The sequence below is a fragment of the Macrotis lagotis genome, chromosome 1, assembly GCF_037893015.1.
Source record: "Macrotis lagotis isolate mMagLag1 chromosome 1, bilby.v1.9.chrom.fasta, whole genome shotgun sequence".
NCBI lineage: Eukaryota > Metazoa > Chordata > Mammalia > Peramelemorphia > Peramelidae > Macrotis > Macrotis lagotis.
The window spans coordinates 620,911,606-620,929,500 of record NC_133658.1 but is presented as its reverse complement, the minus strand read 5'-3'; the positions used below and the strand labels follow the sequence as shown (position 1 = coordinate 620,929,500).

Genomic DNA, 17,895 nt, shown 5'->3' with positions numbered 1-17,895 from the left:
TATCTGGGAACAGTGGAAAGATAAAGACCAGGATGACTGGAGATGGTTCTGAACACAATGGGAGACCTTGGTCTTTAACAAATCTCAGTTCAAGACACAGATACACCAGCAATAGCTATCTGGGAATTCAATGAAGGGAAGGGTTAAGTCTGTTGTTTTCTCAGGCTAAGGCCCAAGTTCCTCCTTAACATCCCATAGCCTGTTATATGGCTATGTGTATACTGTCTGAATTTCATCAGACACTTAAGAAATCATAGATCTGAAAGATAAGGAAGAATTACAAACAGAAGAAAAATGAAAGCATTTGCAAAAGCAATTACTATAAACTGTTTTCTTCATCAAGAATAGTGGAGGGGGCAGCTAGGTGGCACAGTGGATGGAGTACCTGAGTTCAAATCCAGCCTCAGTCACTTAATAATTACCTAGATGTGTGACCCTTGGGCAAGCCACTTAACTCCACTGCCTTGTAAAAAAAAACCTTAAAAAAAAAAAGAACAGTGGAACCACTACACTTGAAATCTTACAATCATAGACCCTAAGGTGTTAATACAGGAATTAGAAATGGTTGCAAAGGGATTTACAAATATTATCTCATTCAATCCTTACAACAATCCTAGGCGCTAGGCAATATTATTATCCCCATTTTACAGTTGAACAAACTAAGGAAGACAGAGGTTAAGTAACTTGCCAGAGTCATGATAATTTCAGATCTTTGTAACTCCAGATCCAAGGTTCAACTGCTACATGACCTACCTACCTCATAACTACTGGTATTAATATAGATAGCGCTTTAATATTTGCAAGCATTGTACACATATAAGAAGGGAAGATACCAAAGGGAAGATACCCAAAATAGGAGAAAATCTAGAATTTCGATGATTTGGAAAAAAAGTGATCAAGGAAACATTATCAACTATCAACCTGTATGACTATTTACATCTATATAAATTATTTTATGAGTGTCTCATTTATTAAGGGCATCTTCAGTTAGGATGAAAAAATTTTTTTTTTCTCCGTGGTAATTCAATATAACAGTGAAATCACAGGTCTTATTGGAAAAAAAAAAATAAAAAAAAGAAGATAGATTCAAACCAGAGGCCAACTAGCCCAAAATCCTTATGGTTTACAAATGAGGAAACAAAGAGACAAATAAGTGACTTGTCCAAAGTCAAAGTTAGAATTTAAGCACAGGTCCTATGGCTGAAAATGCAAAGGTTCTTTTCACTGTACCAATTACCTGCATTTTCTTTTGATTTTGTTTATATAATTGAATACTCATAGATTTAAAGGGAAATTTCAACCCTTTTTCTCTTTAAAAAAAACCTTAATTTTGCATAAATACAAACTTATGGTTTGCTTGCAGGGTAAAGTTAACAGGAACAGAACAGGAACTCCTGGATTCTAACCCCAGCTTGCCTCTAGGCAAATGATTTTATCACTTCAGGCTTTGATAAGATAAGGTAATGCTAGACTCTACTTCTCTTTTTAGCTCTCATAGATGTTGCTGGCAGGACTGAGGACAGAAAATCTACTTGGAGCGTAACAGAGTAATGTCTAGTAAACTTATGTCATGTGTTGCATGCATGTCTGAGAGACTACAGAATTGGTACTCAATGCTGCTAAGTTCCTTGCTTCTAAGTATTCCTCCACTGTCCCCTTACCTGGCCAGATGCAAAGATGCAAGTATGGATGAAAGCTTCTATGCTATACAACTTTCAAAACACATATATTCTTAAGAGATCTTCATGAAAAGAAGAAAAACAAAGTGGGTAACAAATACTTCTTGTCAATATCTATCACTGGATAGAAAAACATTACAAAAAATTATTACCATCTTTTGTCTCCTTGCTTTAAAAGGGGGGGGGGGGGGACAGAGAAAGGAAGGAAGAAACAGAGACAAGGAGATTTACAGACAAAAAGTGACAGAGGACAGACAGAGACAAAGAGACAGGGATAGACAGAAGAAAAACACAGCAAACTGCCACTGGCAGAGTTTTATGTTTAAGGTAAATTTTATGCATAGAACATTCAAGAGCAGTTCAAGGTTTTCCAGCAAATGCCTATTCATTAACACAGCAGGAGATTGCAATACCATCTGGCGCCCCATGCCATGTCCAACTGAAGATACATTACTGAGACTGAGCTCTAAGTGTCACACAAAATTCTTTTTTGCCCTTTTTCCTGCCCCACCCCCACCTCTTTTTAAAGAACACTACAAGGACATATATCCCCAAGTGGGGTATGACACTGAGGGTCTTAAAAGTAACAGAAAAGCCTGTTATGCTACACAAAATGAGATCAAGTAGGAGCCTAGCTTTAATGGAGACTGATTAAACAATTTCAACTCTGGCAACAACCAAGTTAATGAGCCCAGATACAGAGAATTTAGGAACTCCAGAAAACTCCATAGGGGCTCACTTAGTATACTGCTATCCCTCTTATGGAGCGATTACAGTGACTTTTACAGTTGAAGCTGATCTGAGGTTTCAGATCTTCCTTTGGGGCATTTCCCTTTCATCTTATACAGCAGAATCAGCAGACTTTTTTTACATTCAAGAACTATGAGCTTCAACAACAGATCTTCCAATCTTAAGGGGCTGCAAATATTCAGAATCATTTTCTATCTGAAATCCAACTCATGAAAAAAACAAAAATGAGTCAGATTCATTCAAGGAATCAAAGACATTAGCAGTCTTTGGAACTTTATATGACACAATCTCCCCGTTTTAGATATGACCAAAGGGAGGTCTAGGGAACTAAAGTGACTTGTCCAGGCTCATCATCCCCAGTCAAATATATTTTTGGCTACCAAAGCAGCTATCCCACCCTGATAATCCCCTCACTCTGTTGACAACATCCTTCAATGACCTGAAATAGACTATAAGCCCCCTGAGGACAAGGCTTATTTTCTTTTTGTATTTGTGCCCTCCTTAGTACTTAGTCCTCGAATCATGTATGTCACATGATACAGATAGGAACTTGATTTGAAATTTCAATGGGACAGGGAGCTTCTAAATGAAGAAACAGCATTCTTTTCCAAAACTTCAGAGTTCTAGAAAGGACCTAGGTGCTGAAAAGTTAACTGGCCTAGCAATGTCCAGCTTGTATGGCAAAAGACTGAACTTGAACCCAAGGTCTCCTAGTTCCTATACCACCACCACAAATAAGGGTCCTTAAAAAATTCACTGAAATGAATTAAAGCTGGAGATGCCTCTTATGAATTAAAAGCAGTGTCTCCTGTCCTTGATTTTTGTTTGTTTGTTTTTTTAGTTTTGCAAGGCAGTGGGGTAAAGTGGCTTGCCCAAGGCCACACTGCTAGGCAATTATTAAGTGTCTGAGACCGGATTTGAACTCAGGTACTTCTGACTCCAGAGCCGGTGCTCTATCTACTGTGCCACCTAGCCACCCCTCTCCCACTGATCTTGATGAAGTCCTTTAACACTAACTTTCCCAGGATTATCCTCAAGGGACCAAGAAGGCTGCTTCATTGCAGCATGCTCATAATGAACAGGCAGGGGTCAACATGGTAGTTTCTAAAATGAATCTTCAATATCCCCAAATAGGAAAATTAAATAAAAGATTTCTAAGGGGCAGCACTAGGGGAAAGTCTGTATTACTATTTATCACCATAGTATTTAACTATTTGTCTAGCTAGTTCATCAAATAAAAGATAATATGTTTTTATTAGTGTGCCTATTTAAAAAAGGATTTGGAAACTAAAATGTTTGCTTTATATTTCAACATAGTGCTCCTTTCTGTGGTATTAGTCTTCTCATATCCTTGAGTATCTTCTTTCAGAGCATTTCTGTTTCACCAAAAACAAAACAATTAATTGCCCAAAAAGGAAACTTCCTATTAGTTCCATTGTTGCTCTAGTTTATTGCTTTCCAATCATTTTAATCTTTGTGAACCCCATTTTCAGTGGGATTCTATTGGCAGAAATATTGAAGTAGTTTGACATTTTCTTTTCAGGCTTATTTAACAAATAAGGAAACTGAGGCAAACAGGATGAAGTGATTTGTCCAGGGTCATATAACTATTAATTGTCTGAGGCTAGATTTGAATTCAGAAAGAAAAATCTTCCTGACTCCAGGCTCAGCACTCTATGCACTGCACTAATGCCAAACAAATGACTTAATGTTTGATCTCAGAAGTGAGCAAACTAGAGTTTGCAAAGAAGTGATAAGGTTAGACTTTTGCTTTGAAGGAGGATGGAATGGAGTGGGAAGAGATTTGAGGTTGGGAGGTCACTGAAAAGACTATTGTAACAGTCCCCATGAAAAATGAGAAGAACCTGAATTAGGGTTACACTTCGTGAATAAAATGAAAAAAGTCATAAAGGTAAAAGTGACAAGACTTAACATCGGATTGGATATGTGGGCTAAGAATGAAGAGCCAAAGACAACACTAATCTGGGTGACTGGGAAAGCTGGTGGTATGCTAGAGAGTAATAGGAAAATTTAGAAGAGGAAAAGATTTGGAAACAAGTCTGTTTTGGACATTCTAAGTTTAAGATGCTTGTAAGATATCCTATTGGAGATACAGGTAGTAATGGGAGCTCTAGCTCATAAGAAAGTCTATAGAACTGATAACAGAATAGAGAATATAATTGGATCCATGGGATCCCATTTATCAAAATAGAGATAATTGGGTCCATAGGAGCTGATGAGATCATCCAGTAGGAGAATATAAAGCAAAAAGAAAAAAGAAAAAAGAAAGAAGTGAGGAGAGATAAGGCTCAGGATGGACTCTTGGGGGATATTCACAGTGAGTATTATTTGAATGCACAAAGGAGTTAAGGAACGGTTGGACAGACAAGAGGACAATCAAGAAAGAGCAGTGGCACAAAGGCCCAGAGAGAAGAGAATATCCAAAAGGTGATCAGCAGTATCCAATGGTACAGTGAGGTGGAGAAGGATGATGATTGATTAGGATGATTGGTAACTCACTCTATAGAATTAATCACTTGAGAAATCTCTTTCTCTTTCAACCACCAAAGAGATGGAAGTGAAAAAAGGATCCACCACCCTAGACTCCTGAAATAACTTAACTGATCACCCTGCTTTGAATCTTCCTCTTTCCAATTCATCCTCCACAGAGCCACCAAATTGTTATTCCTGAAGCAAAAGTCAGTGAGTATTACTCACCTCTTCAAGAAATTTCAGTGGCTCCCTAATGACTCCTAGGCTAAAATACAAATTCTTCTATTTGACATTTAAAGATCTTCTCAATTTATAGGCTCCACCTATCCTGATTTCATCCTAATCCTCAACAAATACACCATAACCTAGCTACTACCCCTTTACAAATTCCATCTCCTACACAAGAGTTTTGGTGTAGCTTCTCTTCAAAGTTCCAACTCTCCTCACCTTTATCTCTTGGTAATCTAGATATCCTTCATGGTTAAATTAAATTCCTACATCTTAAATGATCTTCCCTAGTTCTTAATACTCCCAAATCACTTTCAGTTTACATGAACTATACATAGAGTTTTTTTCTTATTTGTGTACAGATGGTTTCCCTGAGTACAACATATGATCCATTGGAGCAGAGTCTATCTTTGTTTTTACCTTTATATACCTAGGGTGTACCAGTATTTGTACATGGGAAACAATTAATAAATGATTACAGAATTAATGGAGTCCTATGATGGGTACAAGGGAATTTTCAACCCAAAATAATATGGTATTGTAGCTAAAGCATTGAACTTGGAATCAAGACCATGTTCAAATGTTGTATCAGACACTTCAGTTACAGAAGGATGTACTAGTCACTCAATTAATAAGTAATTATTGAAAATCTACTAATCTCCAAATATTGTGCTCCCTGCTGGAAGATATACTGACAAAAATGGAAATGTCCCTGTCCTCAGGGAGGGCTCTCTTGGAGGAGACAATTTTGGGAGAGGATAGAGAAATATATAAAACAAAATGAAGGTGACATGGTGAGGGAAACAGCTAGGAACAGTTGTTCAGGGAGAAGATGGTATTTGAGTAGACTTGTAAAAGAAATTAAGAATTCTAAAAGGTAGAGGTAAGGAATGAGTAAACTCCAAGTCTAGGAAATAGTCAGTGCAAAAGCATTGAGGAAAAGGGGGAAGGGTACCATGTAGGAAAAACAGTAAAAAATCCAGTTTGACTGTACAATAGAGTATGTATAGGATAGTACTGTGTAATAAGATTAGAAAGGTATTTTGGAACCATGTTGTGAAGGGTTTGAAATGCCAAAGCAAGAAGAAATAGGAATTTTTTATTTTTTAGGTTTTTGCAAGATTAAGTGGCTTGCCCAGGGCCATACAGCTAGGTTAATAAGTGTCTGAGGTCAGATTTGGACTCAGGTACTCCTGACTCCAGGTCCAGGGCTCTATCCATTATGCCACCTAGTCACCCCTGAGAAAAAGGAAATATTGAGAAGGGTGTTACATTTCAGACCTCAGCTTTTAGGAAGAGCACAGGCAGCAGTGTGGAGAATGCACTGAAAAAAGAAAAGACTTGATGCTGGCATTTAGGAGGACAATACAATAGTCCAGATGAGAGATAACAAATCTCTGAATGAAGAACAAAAACTCAACTGAGGTAATGACAAGAGATGAGGTGGAGATAGATTGTAGCAGGGATAGAGTTAATAGATGAAGAGGACACTGAGGTAATGAATGTGGCTAACTAAAGATATGACAATGACCTTCATAGAAATAAGGAAATTCAGAAGAGGACATCTAGGTGTCATGAAATAGCATACAATTCAATTAAAAGTCAAAGTCAAAAGATGAGAAAAGTGAAGCTAAAGCAGGAGTGATGAGAAAATCCTGGAGTTAGGAGAGGTGAGGAGATGGTATAGAGAAGGATTTTAAAATCCCAATGAGGGGAGGGCGGATGCCAAGATGGCAACATGAAGGGATTCAGTCTTATTCGCTCTCTGATAAAACCCATAAGCTAAGGACCCTAACTAAACTTTCGAGAGACAGAACCCACAAAGAGACCCAGTGAGGCAGTTCTCCTACTTAAGGTAACCTGGAAAAGAGCAGAAAGGCTCTGCTCCCTGGGGTCTGAGGGGCAGCCCGCCAGAGGGGTGGCCCGCCAGAGCAAAAGAACTTCAGCCTCCGGGAGGCAGCCCCAGGGCGCTGGGAGCCATGGCTCACAGCAGCAGGGGAGTCTCCTGAGCTGCACCCCGGAGAGCACCGGGCACAAAGTGGGGGAACAGCGGGGGGACCTCTGCCAGATACAGCACGTGAAGTCCAACCCTCAGGGCACACAGCCGCAGCCCAGATGCAGCCAGAGCCTGTAAGCAGGAGCCCCCAGGGCATGAGCCCACTGAGCTGAGGGAGGGGAGTGAAGAGAAAGAGAGACTGCCGAGCTCTGTCCTCTGCCCCTGGAACAGGACTCTGGGGCTCTGACCACATTCAGATCCTGATCGCAGTCTAGGCCCCCCCATAGAACAGCAGCAGCCCCCCACCTCAGCCCGGTGGCAGAGGCGGGGCGCTTATGGTCATTCACAGACCAGGAGGGAAGACAGAGCCTCACACACTGAGACCCTTGTGGGAGTGTCCCAAAAGCTCAGGAAGCACCCCAAAACCAGGCCCAGACAGGGAAAATGAGCAAGCAGAGAAATAAGAGGAAGACTATTGAGAAATATTTTGCAAATGAGCCCAAGAAGGATCAAAATACTCAGTCTGAAGATGAGGAAGCACAAGCTTCTGCATCTAAAGACTCCAAGAAAAACAGAAATTGGGCTCAGGCTATGACAGAGCTCAAAAAAGACTTTGAAAATCAAATGAGGGAGTTGGAAGAAAAACTGGGAAAAGAAAGGAGAGAGATGCAGGAAAAACATGAAAATGAAGTCAGCAGCTTAGTCAAGGAAATCCAAAAAAATGCTGAAGAAAATAGCATGCTACAAACCAACTTAGGTCAAATGGATAAAACAGTTCAAAAAGTTATTGAGGAGAAGAATACTTTAAAAAGCAAAATTGGCCAGATGGAAAAAGAGATAAGAAAACTCTCTGAGGAGAATAAATCCTTCAGACAAAGAATAGAATTCAGGAAGATTGATGAATTTACCAGAAATCAGGAATCAATACTTCAAAACCAAAAAAATGAAAAATTAGAAGAAAATGTGAAATATCTCATTGAAAAAAACAACTGATATGGAAAACAGACTTAGGAAAGATAATTTAAAAATTATTGGAATACCTGAAAGTCATGATCAGGAAAAGAGCCTTGACATCATTTTCAAAGAATTACTACAGGAAAATTGCCCTGATATTCTAGAAGCAGAGGGCAAAATAGAAATGGAGAGAATCCACCAATCCCCCGGAGAGAGAGATCCCAAAAAACAACCCCCCAGGAATATTATAGCCAAGTTCCAGAACTCCCAAGTCAAAGCGAAAATATTACAAGCAGCCAGAAGGACACAGTTCAGATATCGTGGAGCTGCAGTCAGGATCACACAGGACTTAGCAGCAACTACATTGAAAGCTTGTAGGGCTTGGAATACAATATACCAGAAGGCAAAAGAGCTTAGAATGCAGCCAAGAATGAACTACCCAGCAAGGCTGAATGTCCTCTTCCAGGGAAAAAGATGGACTTTCAATGAACCAGGGGAATTTCAAAGGTTCCTTTTGGAATGACCAGAGCTGAAAAGAAGGTTTGATCTTCAGATACAGGACTCAGGTGAAGCATGAAGATTGGAGAAGGGGGAAATATGAGGGACTTAATGAGGATGAACTGCATGTATAGAAAAATGATACTGATAATATTCATATGAACCTTCTCAGTTAATAGAGCAGGTAGAGGGAGCTTTTATAGTTGAAGCACAGGAGAAAGCTGAATTCGAAGATAAAATATGGTGTAAAAACGGAGTCGAAAGAAAAAGGACGGGGAATAGTCCAAGATATTTCACATAATAAGATTTTTTTTTATTACAATGAGCTATTGCAATGATATAGAAGGGGGGAGGCAAGGAGGAATGAGGGAACCTTTGCTCTCATCAGAGATGGCTAGGAGAGAAAACAGCAAATATACTCAATGGGGTATAGACAACTGGAGTAAGAAGGAGGGGGGGTAGGGGGAAGGGGTGGGGATGTGAATAAAGGAGGAGAGGATGGACCATGGGGGGAGAGTGGTCAGATATAACACATTTTCTTTTTTACTTCTTGCAGGGGGCTGGGATTGGATGGCCTGCCCAGGACCATAGGGCCAGATGGATTCTGGGTCTAAGGGGTGGTATGGGGGCTCAGGGCTTCTTGGCCCCAGGACCAGGGATCTGTCTGCTGCGCCACTCAGCGACCCTACAGCAGAGTCAGAGTGAAAGGAGAGAGAAAATATAGTACATGGTAGTGGAGAAATAAGGAGGGAGTTGCGATCAGCAATGACAACGTTGGAAAAATATGGAAGTAACTTTTGTGATGGACTTACCATAAAGAATGTGATCCACCCGTGACAGAGTTGTTGGTGTTGGAACAAAGACTGAAGCACATTTTTTGTTATTATAATTTGGGGGGGGGTGCAGGGCAAGTGGGGCTGGGTGGCCTGTTTGGGGCCACATAGCAGGGGGATCTTTGGGTGTCTGGGGCTGGATTTGGACCCAGGTGCTCCTGGCTCAAGGACCAATGCTCTGTCTACCACCCAGCCACCCCTACTATTATGACTATTTTATTTTATTTTGGGTCTTTTTTTTTTTCTTTTTGGTTTTTGCAGGGCAGTGGGGATCGGGTGGCTTGCATGTCACATGGCTGGGTGATTGTTGGGTTTACAAGGCTGGACATAGACTGGGGTGCTCATAGCTCCAGGGCTGGTACTTCATCCATTGCGCCACCTGGCCATACCTACAATTATTACTATTATTTTTTTTAATTTTAATTTTTTTCTCTGCCCTTTACTTTTTTCGCCCAAGCAAGTCTATCCATATTCATGGGTGGAGGGGTATTTTGTTTACTTGTAAACAAGTATATTTTATTAATGTAAAAAAAATTTGTACAAAATTAGAATAAAAAAATAAATTTCAAAAGTAAGTAAGTAAATAAATAAATAAATAAAAATCCCAATGAGTTAAAATAATGGTTGGAGGAAAGAGCCAAGTCATAAGCAGAAATGGAAGGTGAGAAGAAGAACTGTTAAGTGAATTTTGATGTTCTTCATCATGGAAGTTGAACACCTGGGATGTTAGCAAAAGCAATAACTAATTATCCCTGTGTATGGGTGAGATAGAGTAGAGGAGTACATTATAAGAGTAAATATACTGAAGAATTGGGAGGTTCTGGCATTGTTGCTATTTGTTTAATTAAGTCATGTCCAACTCTTGGTGATCATAATTGGAGTTTTCTTACCATAGATACTAGAGGGGTCTGCCACTTTCTTCTCTAGCTCATTTTATAGGTGAGAATTTGCCACAAACAAGGTTAAGTGACTAACCCAGGGTCATATAGCTAGGCAATAACTTAGGTCAGATTTGAACTCAGAAAAATAAATCTTTCAGATTCTAGGCCCTGCATTCTATCCACAACATCAACTAGCTTCCTGCTGATATTGAGGGAACAACAACTTGTATACCAAAATTAATTAATATAAGGTGAAGGGGTGGCTAGGTGGCACAGTGGAATGGGGAGGCTAGGTGGCGCAGTGGATAAAGCACCGGCCCTGGAGTCAGGAGTGCCTGAGTTCAAATCTGGCCTCAGACACTTAATAATTACTTAGCTGTGTGGCCTTGGGCAAGCCACTTAACCCCATTGCCTTGCAAAAACTAAAAAAAAAAAAAAAAAATTAGGATGGAGTACAAGATTGTGGTCAGAACACTGAACTCACTGAGAAAGAAAGGAGAATGATTTGAGAGAAGGTACATAAAAGTTACCAGAATAAAGACTGGGCAATAATCTCTCCAAGTTTCAGTTTCCCCATTTGTAAAATATGGATAATAGCAGCACAAGGTTACTGTGAGAATCAAATACAAATGAGTCTTTACATATATTATGTGTAAAATAATTTTAAAAACTTAAAATGCAGCTATACCACTACTGGGTCTATACCCTGAAGATATCATGCAAAAGGGTAACAACATCACTTGTACAAAAATATTCATAGCAGCTCTCTTTGTGGTGGCAAAGAATTGGAAATCGAGTGAATGTCCATCAATTGGGGATTCGGCTTAACAAACTGTGGTTTATGTATGTCACTATTATTCTATTAGAAACCAGGAGGGATGGGAATTCAGGGAAGTCTGGAAGGGTTTGCATGAACTGATGCTGAGTGAGATGAGCAGAACCAGAAGAACACTGTACACCCTAACAGCAACATGGGGGTGATGATCAACCTTAATGGTCATGCTCATTCCATCAGTCCAACAATCGGGCACAATTTTGGATTATCTGCAATGGAGAATACCATCTGTATTCAGAGGAAGAATTGTGGAGTTTGAACAAAGACCAAAGACTATTATCTTTAATTTTTTAAAAAAAACCATTATCTTATTATGTAATTTTGCTATCCCTTATACTTTATATTGTTTCTTTAAGGATTTGATTTCTTTCTCATCACATTCAACTTAGATCAATGTATATATATATACCATGGAAACAATGTAAAGACTAACAGACTACCTTCTATGGGGGGGGGGGGAGGTGGGAAGCAAGATTAGGGAGAAAATTGTAAAATTCAAAATTAAATAAATTTTTTAAAAGTATAAAAAAATTAAAAATATCCTTTTCTATTTTTTTTTTATCTCTTTGGGATACAGACCTAATAATGGTATTGCTTGATCTAAGAGTCTGAGTTTGACAGGCCTTTTGGCATAATTCCAAGCTGTATTCCAGAATGGTTGGACTAATTCACAACTCTACCTACCAACAGTGAATTTATGTCAATTTTTCCAAATGCCTTCCAGGATTTGTCACTTTTCTTTTCTGTCATGTTAGTCAATCTGATTGGTGTAAGGTGATATCTCAGAATTGTTTAAAGGTACATTTCTCTAATCAGTGGTGATTTAGAGAATTTTTTAATGATACTATTAGTAACTGATTTCTTCTTCTGGAAATAACCTGGTCATATTCTTTAAACATTTATCATTTGGTTAATGGCCCTTATTTTTATAAATTTGACTCAGTTTCCTGGATATTAGAGAAATAAGACCTTTTTCTTATAAACTTGATGCAAATTTTGCTATCTCTTATACTTTATTTTTCTTCCTTAAGGATATGATTTCTCTTCCATCACATTCAACTTAGATCAATGTATACCATGGAAACAATATAAAGAGTAACAGACTACCTTCTGTGTTTGGGGGTGGGGGGGTGGGGAAGGAAAGTGAGATTAGGGAAAAAATTGTAAAATTCAAAATAAATGAATAAATAACTTTAAAAAAAGTTAAAGTGCTCTCTATATATGTTTGAATCATTATAACTGAGATCAGCTATTAAGGTTTTCAAGGAAACATGGAAGACCAAAGAATTGACATTCCTTATTTTTGTTGTTGGTGTTGAGTTGCTTTTCAATACCATTTCCTTCGACAGTTCACATTACAGATGAGAAAACGAGGTTAAGTGACTTGCTTAGAGTCACACAGGTTTGAACTTGAGAAGATAAGGTTCTCTGAGTTCAAACCCAGCACTCTATGTATTGTACTACCTGGTCACTTGCCTAGTTACATTTCATAAAGAAGGGATAATTTATAATTGAAAAATATAAGAAAGCTAAGTAACCATCCACTAGGATTATAATAGAGTGCAACTGAAGAGTCCCAAAAAGAAAAAAAGAATCTGAGAAAGACCTCCTAAGCCACCATGGTCTATAAAATGCATATGGAAAGGTCACCAGTGTGTTGTGATTTTGAAAAAATAAGCAATAGCCTATCAGAGAAAAGAATTCTGTTTCTGAAGTGTACAACCTGTATGACCTTGGGCTAGACAATTAAGTTCACTGGGCCTCAGGTTCCCCAAATATAAAAAGAAAGGATTAGGCTAAATGATCTCATTCCTTATAGTTCTAGATATGTGATCCTAATCTACCTTTGTAGCATAATGTATTTGTCTCCTTCATATGCCCTAAAAATTCCTTAATCTGTCAGCCCAAAGGTTGTCATTGAAAGGGAGAAACATGCTGAGACTAGGAAAGAACAGATATTTTTAGGAAGAGCAACCATTAACTACTCACTCCTCAGAACATTAAGAAATGGTTTCTGAAAGCATGCTGGAGAGTGCATTTAATGGAATTCAGAAATTGTGTCCTTAAAAGGCCATAAGGAAGACAGGGAAGAAAAATGTCCCAAGGACAGTACAGTGGAAGTAAAGTAGATGACCCTTGCTTGGAAGAAAAATGCTAGGGAAAAGCAATGTCACCAAAGGATAATAAAAGTGCTTCAATGGATAAGATAAAGGAATATAGACATTTTACAAAATAAAAAAAAATAAATTTTAGATTTTTTGGTCAGATTTCAACACTTATTTAAAGAAAAAAATTAATAGGACAACCTACCTTCAACTGTCCTTTCCCAGTCTAAAAATCATTATTCTACCAAGTGCACCTACCTATCTTCCCTTGCCCCAATTCTTGCAGTTCCTTTCCCTGATATTGGGTACAGTAGAAAATGCAGAGAACAGGAATTCAAATCTTGCCTGTGATCCTTACTTACTACTTGGAAGAATTTTTAGATATCTCACTGAAACTTCCAGGGCCCCATTTCTTCCTTTATCTGTAAAAGGAGGGAGAGTAGACTATATGATCCCAAGCTATATCCAGCTTTAAGTCAATTATCCCACAGTCTCTTATTTTGATAAAAATAGGACAACTTTTTTGAAAGAGAAAAAAAATTTAAGTCTTGCAAAAAAAATCTATATCATAAAGCATCAGTCATTAAAACTGAATGGGTCATCAAAACTGTACGGATACAGAGTGGTAGATTTATTAGTGGAATCGATTAGGGGGCAAAAGAAAACAGTAAATGACTATAGTAATTTGTTGTTTGAAGAATTCCTACTTCTGGGATGACAACACACTTTCTGAAAAAGACTGCTGGGAAAACTGGAACACAGACTGGTACAAACTAGGCATAGATAAACATCTCACATGTTGATTAGAGTAATGCAAATTAAAACAACTCTGAGGTACCACCTCACATCTATCTGATTGGCCAATATGACTAAAAAGGAAAATGATCAATGTTGGAGAAGATGTGGGAACACTGGGGCACTAATGCATTTTTGGTGAAGTTATGAACTGATCCAATCTTTCCCTAGTGCATTTTTGGAATTACACTTAAAGGACAAAAATCAGCAATATCATTACTAAGGTCTTTATCCAAAAGTAATCACAAAAGAGGGTAAAAAAACCCACATACACAAAATATTTATAGCAACTCTTTGTAGAGGCAAAGAATTGGAAATTGGGGAATGACTAAATAAATTGGGGTATATGAATGTGATCAAACACTATTTCTCTAAAAGAAATCATGAGGGAAAGGACTTCAGAATAGCCTGAAAAGACTTTCGTGAACTAATGCTGGGTGAAGTGAACAGAACCAGAAGAACATTAAACACACTAACAGCAACATTAGGTAATGATCAACTATAATGGACTTGTTCATTTCAGCAGCACAATAATCAACAATTCTAAAAAAAATGTGATGGAAAATTCCATCCATACCCAGAGAAGGAATTGTAGAGTTTAAATGAAGATTAAAACTTGATATCTTCAATTTTGAAAAATTGTCTGAGGTATTATTTTTTCTCTCTATTTTTTTCCACTTCAATTCAATTCTTCTTTCAAAACATAATATGGATCTATGCTTAGCAAGGTTATACATATATAGCTTATTTTAGATTGCTTCCTATCAGGGGTAGGAGGGAAGGGAGGATGAAAAATATGAAACTCAAAACCTTGTAAAAATGATTGTTGAAAACTACTGTTGTATGTAGTTGAAAAAATAAAATATTATTTCTTAAAACAATACACCAAAACATTAAAAATAATGTGAAATTTACAAATTTAAAATAAAATCTATGAAAAATCATTGTAAAAAATGCAAAGATCCATTTCTGTTTAGAAAAAGTAAGTTTTTACTAAGTTCATAAAGTTAGACTAAAGTTTGGCCTACTATGTGCCAGACTGGGTAAAATACAGAAGGCACGAAGAAAGGTACAAGACAACTCACAGGCTAAAGAGGAGACAATATGCAAACCAATTATGTTCAAACAAGTTATAATCAGGCTCCATTAGAAATAATAATAAGGGGGCGGGGCAACTAGGTAGTGCAGTGGATAGTGCACTGGCCCTGGAGTCTGGAGGACCTGAGTTCAAATATGACCTCATGACACTTAATAATTGCCTGGCTGTGTGATCCTGGGCAAGTCACTTAATCTTATTGCCTTAAATAATTTTTTTTTTAAATTCCAACAGAAGAAGAAGAAGAAGAAGAAGAAGAAGAAGAAGAAGAAGAAGAAGAAGAAGAAGAAGAAAAAGAAATAATAAGGGAAGCTACTAAAAACAAGGGGATAGGACAAGACTTCCTGTAAAAGTTAGAATTTTTTAATTTGAACTTAAGAGAAGCCAAGAAAAGGAAATGCAAGCAAGCACTGCAAGATAGGAGACCAGCCAGCAAAAAAAAAAAAAAAAAAAAATCTCTGAAATTGGAAGATGAAGTCTTTGTTCAAGACCTAGGAAGGAAGCCAGTGCCACCAAATCCAATAGTACATTGGGGGGGGGGGGGGAGGCGAGTTATGAAGTATAAAGAGATTAAAAAGAGAAGGCAGGACAATTTATATAAGGTCTTTAAAAACCAAACAGAATATTTTACATTTGATCCTGGAAGTGATAGAGAGCACTGGATTGTACTGAGAAAGATGACATAATCAGATGGGCACTCCTGACCCCCATCTAAGAGTTTAATGTCTTAAACACATTATTGTTATTCAATGGTGTTTCACCCACATGGGTTTTCTTGGCAAAGACAAAAACTTGCCATTTCTTTCTCTGGCTCATTTTTTACAGATGAGTGATGTGACTTGTCCAAGGTCACATAGCTAGCAAGTATCTGAGACCAGATCCAAACTCAGACCTTCCTGACTACAGGTTCAGTGCTCCATCCCTGGCCTATCTAGCTGTTCCATCTTCTACATGGTAAGTGCTAAATAAAATGTTTCTGTTTTCTTGAAAGCATATGGAAACCATCTGAGACTCTAGAGACATCTTTCCCATTCCACAGATGAAGAAACTGAGTTTTATATAAAAGGTTAAGAAACTTACCCAGGGTTACATAGTATCTAAGGTGGGATTCATCATCAGGTCTTTCTGATGCCAAAATAAGCATTCTAACTTATCTTTTTTTTTTAATAGTTCTCTCTACCCTCATTTTCTATCCTCCTTAAAAATGGGGGAGGGGGAAGGATCATTTCACTATTGTCTAGGTAAAGAATCAGTGACAGAAATTCTGTTGACAGAATTATTCCATTGACTGCAACAAAGAAAACTAATTCTGAAAATGCAAAAAGTGTTTAGAGAGGTTAACTCTTACCCTGAAAGTCTTTTCCACAAAAACACAAATTAGCTGTTGGATTATACAGGATGTAAATGAAAATGACAAATCTCACTGAAATAAATGAGTAGGTCCGAAGTTCTCCTTTCTCCTTTACTGGGATCTGCAACTCAAAACATTCACTGCATACTAACCTGCCATATGTTTGATATCAATTATTACTTCCCTCTTATTCTATTATTTAAGCACTGGTTTTCTAAACATTTATCTTTATAAACTGATACATTGATATGCTCTTGGGGTATTTATCATCACAGTAACTAAACATTGGCCAGCTAATCCTGGTAATAATGATAGTGTAACTACAAATTACACACAAATACATAATCATCTTTTTGTCTTTCTTGTTCTAAGATTACACTAATACAGCCAGGAAGCTCCTCAGATGCCCTCAATATTAAGAGTCAAGGAAAGCTTCCAGGATGTGGGGGTGGATCATTTATGGAAAAGTGATGGTCAGATATGAATGATGTCACATTAGATGAGAATAGGTACCTAATTAAGTAGCTATTGGGTGTTTTTTGGAGGAGGGAGGGAGGAGGAGATAGAGAATGAAAAAGAGGGTTTTCCCCTGCCTTTAGAAGATTATAATCACACCCTCCAGCAGAACAACTTCTGTTCACTCAGATACTCTGGTAGATGCCAAATGCCATCTTCCTAATTAATGGACTTCTCTGAGTATGTTATTCCTCTACATAAAAATTTTCCTGGCTCCTCACTGTCTACTCAATAAAATACAAACCTCTGATCACAGGACTCAGTCTTCCACAACTGGATTCAGCAAGCTGGAGTGGATAATGAAGCAACTCTGGAGTCCAAGCTCAAGTTCAAAATCTGCATCTGATACTTCCATATGTATCACTTTGGACAAGTCACTTAACTATAAGGGCCTCCTTGAGGCTGCTTCCCTGAGGGTTGAACCAAATGGTCTCTAAAGGTAATCTCTCAAACAAGGCAGCTAGGTGGCACAGTAGAAATGTATAGGACTTGGAATCTACAAGTTGTTGTTCAGTCATGTCTTCCTTTTCATGACCCCATTTGGGGTTTTCTTGGCAAAAACACAGGAATGGTTTTCCTTCCCTTCTCCATCTCACTTTATAGATGAGGAAACTGAGGCAAACAAGGCTAAGGGACTTATTATACAACTAGTAAATGACTGAGGGAGGATTTGAATTCACAAAGATGAATCTTTCTGACACTAGACCTGATTGATACTCTATTGATGCACTGTACTTTTGAATCTGTAGATCAAATCCAGCCTTAAAAACTACCAGCAGTGTCTTCCTGGACAAATCACCTGTCAATCTCAGTTCCCTCATCCATAAAATCATAATAGCATCTACCTCCTAGGGTTGTTTTAAGGATAAAATTAGGTTAATTTTT

General features: G+C 38.0%; 1 protein-coding gene and 1 long non-coding RNA gene across 4 annotated transcripts in view; one reads left to right on the top strand and one right to left on the bottom strand.

The window, feature by feature from the left end:
• Positions 1–17,895, bottom strand: part of MGAT5 (alpha-1,6-mannosylglycoprotein 6-beta-N-acetylglucosaminyltransferase) — a 419,199-nt gene that overhangs the window by 295,012 nt on the left and 106,292 nt on the right. The window lies entirely within an intron of this gene.
• Positions 1–17,895, top strand: part of LOC141507420 (uncharacterized) — a 26,656-nt gene extending 8,761 nt beyond the window's left edge. Inside the window, exons 2-3 of the long non-coding RNA XR_012474133.1 lie at positions 15,969–16,097; positions 17,267–17,895. This is a non-coding gene — a long non-coding RNA (uncharacterized LOC141507420). The remainder of the gene's footprint in view (positions 1–15,968; positions 16,098–17,266) is intronic.